The 14,961-nt window shown below is 33.2% G+C and overlaps 1 long non-coding RNA gene across 1 annotated transcript in view; it reads right to left on the bottom strand.

Moving 5' to 3' along the window:
- The window catches only part of LOC139426331 (uncharacterized), a 103,504-nt gene that overhangs the window by 8,642 nt on the left and 79,901 nt on the right, over window positions 1-14,961 (bottom strand). The gene's annotated exons all lie outside the window — the stretch shown is intronic.

Raw genomic sequence — 14,961 nt, forward strand, 5'->3', positions numbered from 1 at the left:
ATAGAAATTTTACGCTTATATTTATTACTTTGCGGATATTTCTACTACTTTATTTTTTAATACTTAATTTTCTCAATTCAGTAAAAAATAATTTATGTAATTTTATAAATTATTTGAAATGAATGGTTCAGTTTAGAATTATTTCACCAAAAAAGAACGGATTTAATAAACAAAATAAATTTCCTTTTATGAAGTCCCTAACAATCTCGAAAACGATATATTGATATTCGCAAAACAATCCAACAATAAAATGAATATTGAGGAAAATCAAGAACTCCATTTCATTATCTTTGTATCATCATATTTCTCTATATAATAGATCTCTCTATTATCTATCTACATGCAGAATCTAGGAAAGATAAACTCAGATACATTATGATTGATATTTCATATATATGTTACCGAAGATTTCCACAAAACGTCATAGTTTACTTTCCCAATTCAATAAATGCACCAAAAATATCAAATACAATTTCATAAACTGATATGATCAAATAAACTGCTCAATTTCGGAATACAAAAATAAATAAGTAAACAAAAATTGAATAAATAACAAGTTATTTCATAGAGTATCTAACTATACAATTCAAACCATTCGTACCTATCAATTTACTCAAAAAGACCTCAACTATCGATGTAAATCAAGTGCCTCATTTCATCAGTGAGTTATCCAAAATAGTTCTTCTATCTTCCAGAAGTTATTGAAATAGAGTTATTTCTGGAGGTGATTTTGAGACCGGAGTCCCGGAGATGTCCTGAGGGCAAGGCAATCTCACTTCACATATTCAAATGGCTCCTGTCAGGTCTTTTGAAGTACCAATGCCGCGAACATGATAGAACACGTCTTCTATTGCATATCAACTTGGGGGCTAAGTCAGGTGGAGTAGGGAGATGCTGCAACACATCTTCTCCTTGATGACAGGGAATGGGCGTTTTGACGGAGATCTGATGGGGGATAGAGTTTCACGCGATTCTCCTTTTCACTACAAGCGTGTAATTTAAAAATATTATTGCCTTGGGCGGTGTCGATTATTGTTGTAATAATGTGTTGCGTGTGATTATTATGATGGCAGCCGGAATTCAAAAATATTTTCATTTGCTTTTGGTATTTTAATGCTTTTGAATACATATATTATTTCATGCGGTAGACTCTGCATAAAAACTTTTTGTTACGTATTTTACCACACTTTTATTTGCTCTCCAATTTGTATACTATAGTTTGTCTAAAGCAAGAACTCCCCTAGACATTCGTCTGAACACTTAATGGTGACTATGGTAACGAGGGGTAACTATTTCAGTAAGGGGTGTAGGGTCATTGCTTAGGACAGGTTTTGACTGGGGTCGGTGAGGGAATGGGAATCTTTTTCTTTGATCTATTGTGTTAGCCCTAGAGTGAAGAAAAACTACCCTACTTGAAATGCGCTATTCTTGTTTCCGCAGCAGCAGACGGCCACAGAATTTGTGGTGGGGGAGTACTTACCACAGACAAACTATACTATCTCTCTCTTCTTCTCCCTTTCTCACACCCACACAATATTTTTTTCTTCTTTTCAATGCACTAAAATTAATAAACTAAGTTTCGAAATGTTTAAAAAAATTAAAATATATTTTAAAAAGTAAAAGTATATCAGAATTATTTCTAATTCTGTTTTATCACCAGTTTTGCACACTTTATTTCGTGAATGGTGCACGAAATTGAGAATTCGAACCAATAGACTGATTTTTCACTTTTACTTGGTATATCACAAAATATTCCCATGTTCTTGATGCATCCAAAGTTTTGTAAAAGCACCGAAATTGTTGTGTTATAACTATGCTACACAGAACCTACGCACGTAAAAAAGCAAAGTCTCTCTTATAACGTCTCATGGTTCACATACATTCATATTAAGCAACTATGAAGACCACAACAAAGTTACTTCACTACTAAGTAAGAACACTTATGTCAGAAAATATATGAGGAATACACAATATGAATTGTTCATAGATATATTTATATTAAAGAACTATGAAGCCCACAACAAAGTTACTTCACAACTGATTAAGTGCACTTATGGCAGCAGAAAATATACGAGGAATACACAACATGAATGGTTCATATATATTTATATTAAACAACTATGAAGCCCACAGCAAAGTTACTTCACAACTGAGTAAGAGCACTTATATCAGAAAATATATGAGGAATACACAACATGAATTGTTCATATATATTTATATTAAACAACTATGAAGCCCACAGCAAAGTTACTTCACAACTGAGTAAGAGCACTTATGTCAGAAAATATATGAGGAATACACAACATGAATGGGGTGAAGAATCTTAAGACTGTTTTTCGAAGTTATGTCTCCAAAGAAAATAAAAAAAGCCATAGTTTAAGTGCCTTACACTTGAAGCAATGCAATGATTTCAAAGTATATATATAATCTTGCCTTGCAGAATTATCTAGGCTTTAGAACAGCTAGTTAGTTATCAAACTTTCTTACAAATTGCCAATTAGACAGCATTTTTCCTCCTAGATGAAAATTATAAAAATCACTGCCTTATTCTTAGTTTTCGCAATTTTTTTTTTTCTAAAACGGTATATTAATGTAATTTGCACCAAAAAATATTAATTGTGCAACATTTAATTAGTTTTGACCCCAGTTTAAACAAGTTTATCTTATTGTGTAGCATAATAAGGTCATATCACAGATTTATTTAGAAACAACTCTTAGTATTATACTCATAATTTAGAAAACAACCAAGCTCAAAAACTAACAACAGAAGAGCAGAATAAGAAAAAGAAATATTGCTGGCAAATACCATTCAATTATAAATACGAAAGTATTTTATAAGAAAACAAAAAATACAAAAAAATGAAAAATATTTTATGAGAAAGCATCCAGAAGACAAAGGAACACTTGGATCAAGTTTTGGGGTGCACCTGCAGTTTTCGGGTCCCTAGGCTGCAACCTATTTAGCTTATAGGGCCTTGATTTCAACGAATTGGATCAGAAACTTAGCCTTGGTGGAGAAATAGATTTAACGCATTGAAACAATATGAAATTAAAAAATATGTTTTGTGGAAAGTCCCCACCAACAAAGCAACCACTTGACCAATCAGCTTGACACGCCTGTCATGCAGCCATGGCTATGCCTACAATTTACCTGTCACCGCCCGGACATTCTGACGGGATGCTAATGATACCTTTAGGGGTCCGGCTACACCCACACCTTTACCTCGGTTCTACCTCCCGTGATCTGTCAATCCTTTCCAAGAAATGGTTGGAAGCAATTCTTTTATTCATTATTTTATTCTTAATCTCAGTTCCATTGAGAAAATAACGTAACATACGTAGTCACTAGAAAATATTGGAATTAAAGATATTTTTGTTTATTTATTTATTATACTGTTTTTTTTTAATTGTCCCCTCAAACAGAATAGATAATTATTGGAAAGTATAAAATAAAATCAATAAAATTAAATTGCTCGCTTTAAAATAAGTTTTTTTAAAACGTATAATGTAAAGATATTATAGCAGAGAAACTCGTAAATCTTCATTTTTGTGCATATTCAAAACATTTAGAAGTTTCAGTAGCATTTGAATTCAGTTTTCGTCAATTTAGCGAAAAGTGTGAAAAAGTTTAAAAGCAGACAAATGTATAACATTAGATTACTTTCTCGAGATTATCAACTGTGAAATTTTATTAATATACATTCTTGAGAAAAAAAATTCCATTAAAATTTTATAGATAATTAAGCGTTAGTTTTCATAAGGCGACACTTCACTTTTTCCATCTTTCCTGAAGAGCACAGTGCTGTTAGATGATACTCTGGCATCAAAAGTTGATTAAGAAAAACAAATAAATAAAAATTGAGAAGAAAGAAACCAAAATTTCAACCTAAAACCCAAGATGGCGGGGAAAGTTGCGCAACGTTCCAATGTGTTAAAATTATATTCTTTTAAATAATATTAAAAATTGTATACCCTACAATTCAAAACTTTTTTACTGTTATCAAATAAAATAATAAATATTTGTTAAAAGCTATTTTTTTTTATAAATAATTATCTTAAGATAAACGGATTTTAAAATTTTACGCAAAATTTTTTTAAATTCACATGTTCTCGAGATATGGTGACATACACAAAAAGTAAAATTAACAATAGGGAGTCACATTTTTGCTTTGCGACTCAGCTACATTAACTGTTAACCGAGACTAAAGCCGAAAGGTAAATAGACTCCTCATGAAAGGACTCATCTTTGCTCTGAGTACAAGCAAAAACCGGTTCTGAAGCGTGCGAAAAGGTTTTCCCTTTTTCAAACATAAGCAAAGCAGAGCTTGTTGAATATCTCGCCTTGCTTCAGTTGCAAGTTGCTCACTTATGCAACAAACGTAAGCACTCAAACAGTAAAGAGACTCCGCCCATTCGCGTTTTACAAAATTACCTGAATGGGATGCGTTACTATGTGTGCAGTTCGCAAAATAGAAAGATATCAACCGAAATAGTTTTTGTTCAAATTATCAGATTTTCCAAGAATAATGGATAAATCAATATATCCTTCTCATCAAAACATGAGTGGTTGCGGCAATTTTAAAAATATGGCTCCAATAGTTTTGTTCGGTGAACTCTTTACTGTTCATTTCACTGTTTGTTTATTCACAATGTCTCAAAAAAAATTGCGAATGAATCAAATTTTTGCACGCACTTAATGAAGTTCATATTTCCAAAGGTGATAATTCTAAAAGTGTAAAAAATAGATTTTAATATTTACTTTTTTATTTATTTATTTTTTAGTAAATAAAAAAAATCCATTTGTAAGGTATGCAAATTTTTACTTCATTAAAATTGTGTCACTCGAAATATAAAAAAAATACAAAGGTTGAATGAAATCGGTATAATAGCTCTTTGAAACTGAATATTTTCAAAATTAAGAACTTTATTTTAGTGTTAATACGTTCACAATTGTTCTGTGTACTTTATTTAAGAAATTGGGATTCCGTCGGAAGAAGGTTATCAGGTTCCGTGTGTCGAAAAAAAACACGGGATCTACTACGTAGAATACTCTATTTTGACTACTAGATTACTCTATTCGTACTAGATTACTCTATTTTGATTGCTTTTCGAACGTTCCGTCGTAATATGAAATGATGTATTTCTACAAATAATATGCTATTTTTATAACTGCTGTGTATTTTCAACTGTTATCCATGACTGTTAGGTCAAGTTTAAGCCTATCTGAAGCCAGAGCTGTCTGCTCTTATTTTGATAATGCCTCAAAATGTCGATATGGAGAAAAGGCACAGTTTTGTGAGGAAGAAAAATGCGTTTGTGGTCTAATTTTTTAATATATAAAAACTTAATCCAATGCTGCATTTACTGGGCTCATAAAAATTTGCAAAAACTCAGATGTGACTTTGATAATTTTCATCTGAGTGGGAAAATGTCGCCACATCGGTGATTTTTAAAAAAGTTTAATAACTTTTGTAGCTTGTCTAGCACTACAAAAATACAATTCAATTCACTAGTATATAAGAAACGCTAAAAGACTCCTAATAACAATACAGAGCAACCACGACCGTGAACTTAATACAGCTCTCCCAGCTTCTCAGGAAACAGAAATGAATCAACTAGTAATGAACGGATGTTCATCAAATTCTATCACAGTTATTTTTCTGGTGGGGGAGTACTGTAGCGCTAAGTACAAAAATAAAATTTTAATTCACTAGTATACAAGACGCGTTAACTCGATTCTATGTTGGGGCAACTTTTCACAGATGAATGTTAACATTGTCAATACGACTCTCCTTAAAACTTTTAAAGTATTTAAGTTATTTGTCTGTTCTAAAACCAAGTTAATTCATCACGGAAAAATTATATCAAATCATCGAATTGCTTCAAGCTTAAAATATGCCTTTTTTTATTATCCTTGGCGACAGAGCTTCAAAAAGAGCGTTAAAAAAGCGAAGCGAGCAGGAGTCGTAATGTGTGCAACAGTGAAAGTAGTTAACGGTTGGCGAGCGATAGAGGGTCGGGGGTGGTAGCTCCTTAATAAATACAAAAAGAAAAAAAAAACTAAAAAAAAAAAAATTCAACTGATTTCATAACGTTAATTGTTAGAATACAAAATATTATTTTAAAAAGTTTAGTTGGGTATAATAAGTTCTAGTCTAGTACTTATCATAGTTGCCAACTGATAATCAATGAAATTGAATAAACTAATAAAAACTTAAAATAGATTCATGGAAACAACACGCATATCCTACATCTTTCATACTAACTATATAAAATGTAGCTTTGTAGTTCAAATACGGTTATTTCTTTATTCAAATAGGACATAAACAAAATTTCAAAATTAGACAGTCTAACTCAAGTAAAATAAAATTATAAAATACAATATACAACTTCCAGTTTTCTAACAGCATATTTGATTAGTTTCTGGAAAATATATTTCTGGAAACCATTCCGTAGAGTTCATTCTGTGAAGTGGAAAGTGCTTTTCCACCATATTTATAGGGGGAGCTGTCCCACTTAAAGCTGACTTATGCTCGTACTCGTAGATAGCGACACATGTAATAAAGATGTCATTTAAGTTAAGATTCGAAGAAAAAAAAACGCTAACTTGGCTTTTGCCTCTCCAACACAAGTCCTATTTTTCTCAACGTTTCATTCAATATGCATGATACGCCACGACTTCTGCGTTAAAAATGCACGCCAGATGGTTCTGTCTCGTTTATTTCTGATATTCTTTTTAGAAGTTTGTAGTTATCGTTTTGGCAACGTATGAAATGTCGTCTGTTTTATGCAATTTTTAAATTAAAAAAGCAAGCTGATATTTTTCGATATTGATAATGTTACGTATTTTTAGAACAGTCAAAAATCGTATTATCGAGATATTTGATGTCGAAACAAGGCAGGGTGTTATGTAATAGCTACCTTTACTAAATATTTTTAGAATCGTATTAAAAAAACAAAGTTAAAATATTATTTACGTTCGGAATCAAAAATTAAAATTTAAGTTAAGAAAAAATTCTGCCAAAGTTTAACGGATCACTAGTGGGGAAGGTGGAGCCAAAATCATCAAATCTCGTTTGATTTCGGATGAAAATACAAAGGAGTTGAAAGGCGTATATTAAAAACACGACTAAGTCTTATCGAGCAACAAAACTGGCTGTAATTTCTATCTCCCGCCTTCCTTAATACTGATTTGACGTAATTCGTTAAATTTTTTGTTTCTCTGTCAATTAATTAAATTTGTGGCTCCTAATCCGTACACGTTTTTTAATTTCAAACAATTTTTCTGAAGGTATATTAACGGTGGTGATTATCGAAACACCCTGTAACGATATAGAATTTTATATGATATACGAAATTATTTTGAATATATTACTTAAGTTAATATCCGATTTAATGTATGAAAGCAAATGGATATTTGTTCTGGCTAGCTTACACTTCCAGTTTAGAATGATGGGTTGTGAGCTAGATTAGATACCTTTCATCTCTTTATCGACTTTAGAACAGCTTCCTTTAAGAAAATATACCATAAATTTGTCATAAAAAATTACCATAGGTTATCCCTATGGGGTTTTGCCTATGGTAAAATTTTACCTTAAAATTTTGCCATAAACGTAAGGTAAATTTTTTCTATATATTGCAAATTTTTTTATCATATGCGTATGGCTAATTTTTGCCATATCTATATAGCAAAAGTTTATGGTAACAGTTTACCATTCGTATGACCCTACTGGGATATCCTATGGTAATTATTATATAAAAAATGTTAAACTTTATGAAAAGTACTATTTTAAATGAATTGGTTTAATAAACTCAGAATGGAGCTGGTTCGTCGGAGTTGCAGTAAAACAAGCCTTCACCCTTCCACAACCATATCCACTCTTCCATATGAATGACACATTCCATTATTTTACTATAGGCCTATGGTACTTCCCTTTAAACATACTATAAGGCTATAGTGTTAAGTCCATACAAATTTCGATGGTAACCGTATACTTATGGCGTCTTTCCATTTAAATGTCACATAAATTTCTTTGGTTACCAAAGGCTTATGATATATAGCCCTATAAATTTCTATGATAGCCTTTAATTACTATAGATTGACCTAGGTATGTCTGTGGCAAATTTTTCTGAGGGTTACGATAACATCACTAGCGAGAAATTGTATCAGGCAATATCACAGTTGGGAATTTGTAAAAAATTGGTCAGTCTCATAAGAATGACACTTAATAGAGTAAACTTGGGATCAGAAGTATCAGGTGTAAAAAATTGGTTAGTCTCTTAAGGATGACACTGAATAAAGTAAAGTTGGGATCAGAAGTATCAAATGTAAAAAATTGGTTAGTCTCTTAAGGATGACACTGAATAGAGTAAAGTTGGGATCAGAAGCATCAGATGTAAAAAATTGGTTAGTCTCATAAGAATGACATTTAATAGAGTAAAGTTGGGATCAGAAGTATCAGATGTAAAAAATTGGTTAGTCTCATAAGAATGACACTTAATAGAGTAAAGTGGAGTAAAATTGGGATCAGATGTAAAAATCAGTCTGTCTCATAAGAATGACACTTAATAGAGTAGAATAGAGTGAAGTTGGTATCAGAAGTACCAGATGCTTTCTGTACTGAAAGGGGCTGAAGAAGGGAGACTAACTGTCATGTCATCTGTTTAATATAGCACTAGAAGCGGAAATTAGAGACTCTGATATACAAACACAGAATGCAATTTTTATAAAATCCGTACAACTGCTAGCATTTGCAGATGATAGCGTGGGATGAACAAGGTCAACTAGTAGATTCTTTTTGTTCACTCGAGGCAGCAGCAAAAAAGTTGGGTTTTTCAGTCAACGATAGAATTATATATGTACAGAATTCGAAGCATTGAACCTTTACAATTATAGCCTTGTTGTTTGAGTTCTACATATTAGATAACGAAATTCTGGAATAAAAGTTTTAAAAACTTTGCCTTTTTGAGAATCTTCACAGTTCAGGAAATCTAATCAGAACAGTTCAGGAAATCTAACCAGAACAGTTCAGGAAATCTAACCAGAACAGTTCAGGAAATCTAACCAATGAGCTCATCGCCTATTCACGTCAGGGCTAAAGAGAATAGAAGGGCTAGTTCACTCCGCTCTTAGAGCTGAAGCTACGATTTCCCTCCTCATGACGTCACTGTGTCCACAGATCTCGGAGATCGCAAGCAAAGATATGATAACTTTGCATCTTTCTCTTTGTAAAAATAANTAAAAAATTGGTCAGTCTCATAAGAATGACACTTAATAGAGTAAAGTTGGGTTCAGAAGTATCAGACGTAAAAAATTGGTCAGTCTCATAAGAATGACACTTAATAGAGTAAAGTTGGGTTCAGAAGTATCAGACGTAAAAAATTGGTCAGTCTCATAAGAATGACACTTAATAGAGTAAAGTTGGGTTCAGAAGTATCAGACGTAAAAAATTGGTCAGTCTCATAAGAATGACACTTAATAGAGTAAAGTTGGGTTCAGAAGTATCAGACGTAAAAAATTGGTCAGTCTCATAAGAATGACACTTAATAGAGTAAAGTTGGGTTCAGAAGTATCAGACGTAAAAAATTGGTCAGTCTCATAAGAATGACACTTAATAGAGTAAAGTTGGGTTCAGAAGTATCAGACGTAAAAAAATCGTTAGTCTGTTTCATACGATTGATACTTAATCGAGTAAAGTTGAGTTCAGAAGTATCAGATGTAAAAAAATTGGTTTGCCTCATAAGAATGACACTTAATAGAGTAAAGTTGGTATCAGAAGTATCAGATGCTTTCTATTCTGAAAGGGGACTGAAACAGGGAGATTAACTGTCATGTCATCTGTTTAACATAGCACTAGGAAAGGAAATTAGAGACTCTGATATACAAACACAGAATGCAATTTTTGTAAAATCCGTACAACCGCTAGCATTTGCTGATGATATCGTGGGATGAACTAGGTTAGCTATACATAGTAGATTCTTTTTGTTCACTCGAGGCAGCAGCAAAAAAGATAGGATTGTCACTCAACGATAGAATTATATATGTACAGAATTCGAAGCATTGAATCTTTACAATTATAGCCTTGTTGTTTCAGTTCAACACATAGAACAATTGACCCAATTCTGAGTTTACGACTATCAATGTTCAACTCCGTTGCCTCGTAATATTGAACCCAATGCAAAAGACAATCATTGTATCAATCATCTCCTGGATCAAGAATCGGGACAAAAGAGCCTTAATGAAGAACTTTCTGTCTGAACTAACCTATATTTGCGTTACACGGAGAAAGAAACCCCGAAAACCATCACGGTAAACCCGGGGGCAAGGAAATTTAAATTCATCATCCAACTTACATTGAGGATATTTTGAGTGGTCGATGCGAGCTGGGTGCGGAATTCGTATCAATCAGCCACCACTGGGATTCGAACCTACATAACCTGATAGGGAGGCGAACGCTCTATCCCCAGCGCCACCACGGCATCGCATGTAATGATTAAAAGCAACAACAAAAAATAGAAAAAAATCAACTTCATATCCTGTTGTTTTGGATCTAAATGATAAGGCGCTGGGCATTCTGAATAATCATAATTTTGAAAACATTATAAGAATTATACTTTGTCTAAAGTAAGAACTCCCCTAGTCATTCGTCTGGACCCGAGACAGAGACTCTGGTAACGAGGTATAACTATTTTAGGTAGGGGTGTGGGTACATTGTTTAGGACAGCGGTTCGGCGAGAGAATGGGAATCTTTTTCTTCGGTCTATTGTGTTAGCCCTAGAGTGAAGAGAAACCCAGACTTCGTGGCGAGGGGAGTTCTTACTTTAGACAAACTATAATAAAAGCTCGCCTTCATAAATCTATAGGTTTTTTACGTAAATCATAGGGTTTACGGAGCGGGGCAAGTTTTGAGACAAACTCGCTTAAACCACCTGCCCAAATATCCTATAGTGAGTATATTGTATGATATTCCTATAGTGAGTATATTCAAATATATTCCTATAGTATATTCAAACTGAAATTAAATTTACAAGAACTTAATGCAAAAATTAGTCTCCTTACTGATAATACCCTTTAGGTATTATTTAATTTTAAGTATTTCTTGTGCAAAAATACTATAATGCAAGATTATCGGAACGTACTTTATTCTTTTTTTTTTTTCTTTTTGCGAGATAGTTCATTTGTAAATCGAAAAATCATCAAAATTGTTGCATATCCTTTGACTTATTTGTAAAGTTAGAAGGGAGAAAAAAAGAAAGAAAAATTTGGCGATCGCTTTTCTATCGCTGAAGCAGACAAGTACAGAGTGATAAACATCCACAAGTACCCGTATAGAAGCGATCGAAATCGCCATAAATCGCCTGTGGTCATCCGGACATTCTTTTCCCTTTTACCTGCTGATGGCTCTGTCTACCATTCCAGGGGCTCATTCCATATAAAAGTTTATTTATTTTTAGGTAATGAATCTTTACGATTGACCTTTAATGCATATCATTAGTTTCAACCTTGAATTTCTTCCAATTTTAACGAACATTCTAACGAGTGGTATTTTATAATACAATCAAGAGTGAAAATAATGTGCATTTTTATCTTCTACTAAGTGCCAACGTCTGAAATTACTCTTTATTTAATTTTTATTAGCTTAATTTAATTTTGTAAAGGAACAAAAATGTCTACCACAGCAATTTGAAAAGTACCTGAAGGGAAACAAAAACTTATAATTTTATTTCTTACAGCATTATAACAAAGAATACAGAGAAAGAATCTAAATATATTCTTTAGTAGTACGGTACTGATAGCTGATACCACACTTAGTCCCTTCTACCTAAATTTCAGTTAGTAGGTTCTGTATCTGCCTCCACAGAATTAGAAGACATTCTGCCACAGTCACGTGAACTCTGATAAACTTTTTGAGCAATACAAAATCATAGTCATGGCCTCCCTGGTGGGCAGCTGAGGATCATGAGAGATCGATCCTGACAGACGACTAAACTCGTAAATTGTTTATGCAGTAAGGTACACAATCTGTTGAATATGTTCTATTGTGGCTGAAGGTTCTCTTGTTGATGGCGTTGTGGAACTTTGGAGAGAGGGGTAACAGTTCAGGCGTTGTCCAAATTACGTGTGATCAAAATTACGTGGCATTCATACCAGTGCTGTTTAAAAATTGAGCCCCTAAAAATTAGTGCTTGGTCATGGTTAGCTGGTGTAGTGTGTGTATGTTTATGTGAATGAGACTATCATTAAATATTTAGAATATTGAAAAAAAATTAAATTGAGAAATATTTAGTATCTTTTAATTTTCTAACCTTCCTAAGAACAAAAACGAAACAGGAAAAAAATATAGTAAATACAAAATTAATATTGTCTCCTCTACAACCTTTCTGAATCATCATGTTATGCTTAGTGTTTTATAGTTGTAGTGCTTTAGCAGTTTATCATGTTGTATTTCGCTTGTTTTAGGTTTGAGTGTTAATAGGCTTCTGTAATCTTTTGATCTCCCAAATTAATAAGCTTCTAGCCCTAGAGAAAGAAAAAGCTGTTGCAAGCCTTCACATCGTACAAAACACATTGATAATAAAAGAAATCAGCTAATAACTAACGGTTTTCAAAGCTGCTTAAAGGGAAAATGCAAAGGAAATGCAAAGCTACACCGCTTACTCGTATAACAGATTTAAGAACTGAAGCGGATATTCAACGCCGACACAGAAGACAAAGCTGGTATTTCAAGCAAACCATAGGGTGGACTTTTCCAGTAAAACTTGACATAATTAGACAATAAAGTTCTAACATGGGATTTGGATAACAGTAAAGAAAAATTTAGATCTGTCTTAAGAGCACAGCAAATGTTAATAATGGAGATTAAGAGTTATTTAAACTACTGGGTGGCTGTTTCTGTTCTGGTTACTCTACTAAGTTAGGTTAAAAGTACAAAGTTACGAAGAACAACGTTAAACATATTAGTCAATTGTTTACTATTCCAGCATACAAGTATATCACTAACGTCTCCTGTTTCTGGCAACAAACACCATTTATTTCAAAACAGAAATTGCAAATTGCCGTAACTCTCTCGAACTATATATTGGAACATAAATTTGGGTCTACCATTTGAGACCCGGGGAAGTACAACGGAGGTTCTTTTATCTTTGGATATTCTGAAAACCTAGTCGTCCAATTCCATCTATATTTCTTGATTTCTTCTTGACTTAGTTTTTATTTTATCTCACTGGGTTTGATTATTTATTTAGTTGACGTACCATGAGAAAGTTGGTAATTTGAACACTGTGAGCTCTATATACGACGCACAAAAAGCAGCTCTACGCACAGCAAAACAACGAGGTGCACGGAAGAAACTTGCATATGATAAAGTTAAGACAACAATCACAAAATGACATTCACCAGATATTTAACGTAGAAAACCTATAAGACAGAGCGTTCGCCTTCCAATGAGGGGAACCGGGTTCGAATCCCAGTGATGGCTGGCAGCTACGAATCTGCATCTGGCTTGCACCGACCACAGCGCTGACGTGAAATATCCTCAGTGATAGACAGATCATATATTAGAGTCACTTTGTCATCAGGCTAACCGTGGGTGTTTTTCAAGGTTTTCCTCTCCATTTAATGCAAATGCGAGTTAGTTCCATCAAAAAGTCCTCCACGAAGGCAAATTTCTCTTAATACTTGATTCAGGAGTTCCTTTGTCTTCTAGAGTAGGGAACTTCGAGTTTCTGTACCTATAACTGTAACTATGTGTGACAATTTGCTGCCGTACTCAGAAACTAGAGTTCATACCTCTGAATAACTATATCGGAAATCTCATCTCGTATGGACCGGTCACTAGGGGTTCATAAGTAAACAAAGTTTTTTATAACCTCCCTGCACTTTATAATGATCATGCGAATGAAATTATCTAAAAGCTTCCTAACTCACTTCTTTTTCCTCCACACGTAACCTGGAAATAATTCTTAACCGTATAGTCCATGTCTGACCACCAGTATGGCTTGCCACATCTCATGGACGAGAGAACGCACCCGGAGTCAGTAGGTATTTATTTAAAATCAGGTAAGTCATATAACAAAATAGCGAAAGGCGGATGAATGACACTGCTAAATATGTTTTTTTGTGAGGATAAGTCACTTTAAGTAATATGTAGTTTTCATTTCATTCAAGTTTAAATGAGGTTGAGAATCGTAAAATTTTAACGTATAATATGCTATTTAGATGAAAAAATATGTATAAATAAACTTTTAAAATGATCATAAACACAAAATGACATTATAATTCATTTTCAGGGCTATATCAGTTAAAGATTGTGTGATCATCCCAGCTGGTGACCAACGAACAGCCTTTGTATGCTCTTCCACAATAACGGCAAGTTGATTTTATAATTTCAAAAAAGAAAAATTTATTTAAGCAACAATGACTTTTTCTACATTTCAATTTTAAATAATAATTAAATTTTCTCACCTGATTCTCTTATGTTGATATACAGCGATCAGGATACAGTCCCTGTATTCTGTACAGTCCATAAGCGGAAACATAAAGATAGGGTGTAGTATTAAAGGGCGCACCCCGCATAGTCTAAGAAAGAGCTCTTTCAATCCCGAAATCTGCTGCTGGGGCAGTGTGCACGACNTATCATTAAATATTTAGAATATTTCTTTAAAAAAATTGAATTGAGAAATATTTGAGTATCTTTTAATTTCCTAACCTTTCTGAGAACGAAAACGAAACAGGAAAAAAAATATAGTAAATACAAAATTAATATTGCCTCTTCTACAATCTTTTTGTCTCTTTCCTATCCTTGCTGAACCATCATGCTATGCTAGCTGGTTTAATGTTGTAGCGCTTTAGTAGTTTATCATGTTGTATTTCGATTGTTTTAGGTTTGAGTATTAAAAGACTTCTGTATTCTTTTGATAATAACACATTTTTCTTTGTCTTATAGTGATAGGTAAGAGATG

This window comes from Parasteatoda tepidariorum, chromosome 8 (assembly GCF_043381705.1).
Source record: "Parasteatoda tepidariorum isolate YZ-2023 chromosome 8, CAS_Ptep_4.0, whole genome shotgun sequence".
NCBI lineage: Eukaryota > Metazoa > Arthropoda > Arachnida > Araneae > Theridiidae > Parasteatoda > Parasteatoda tepidariorum.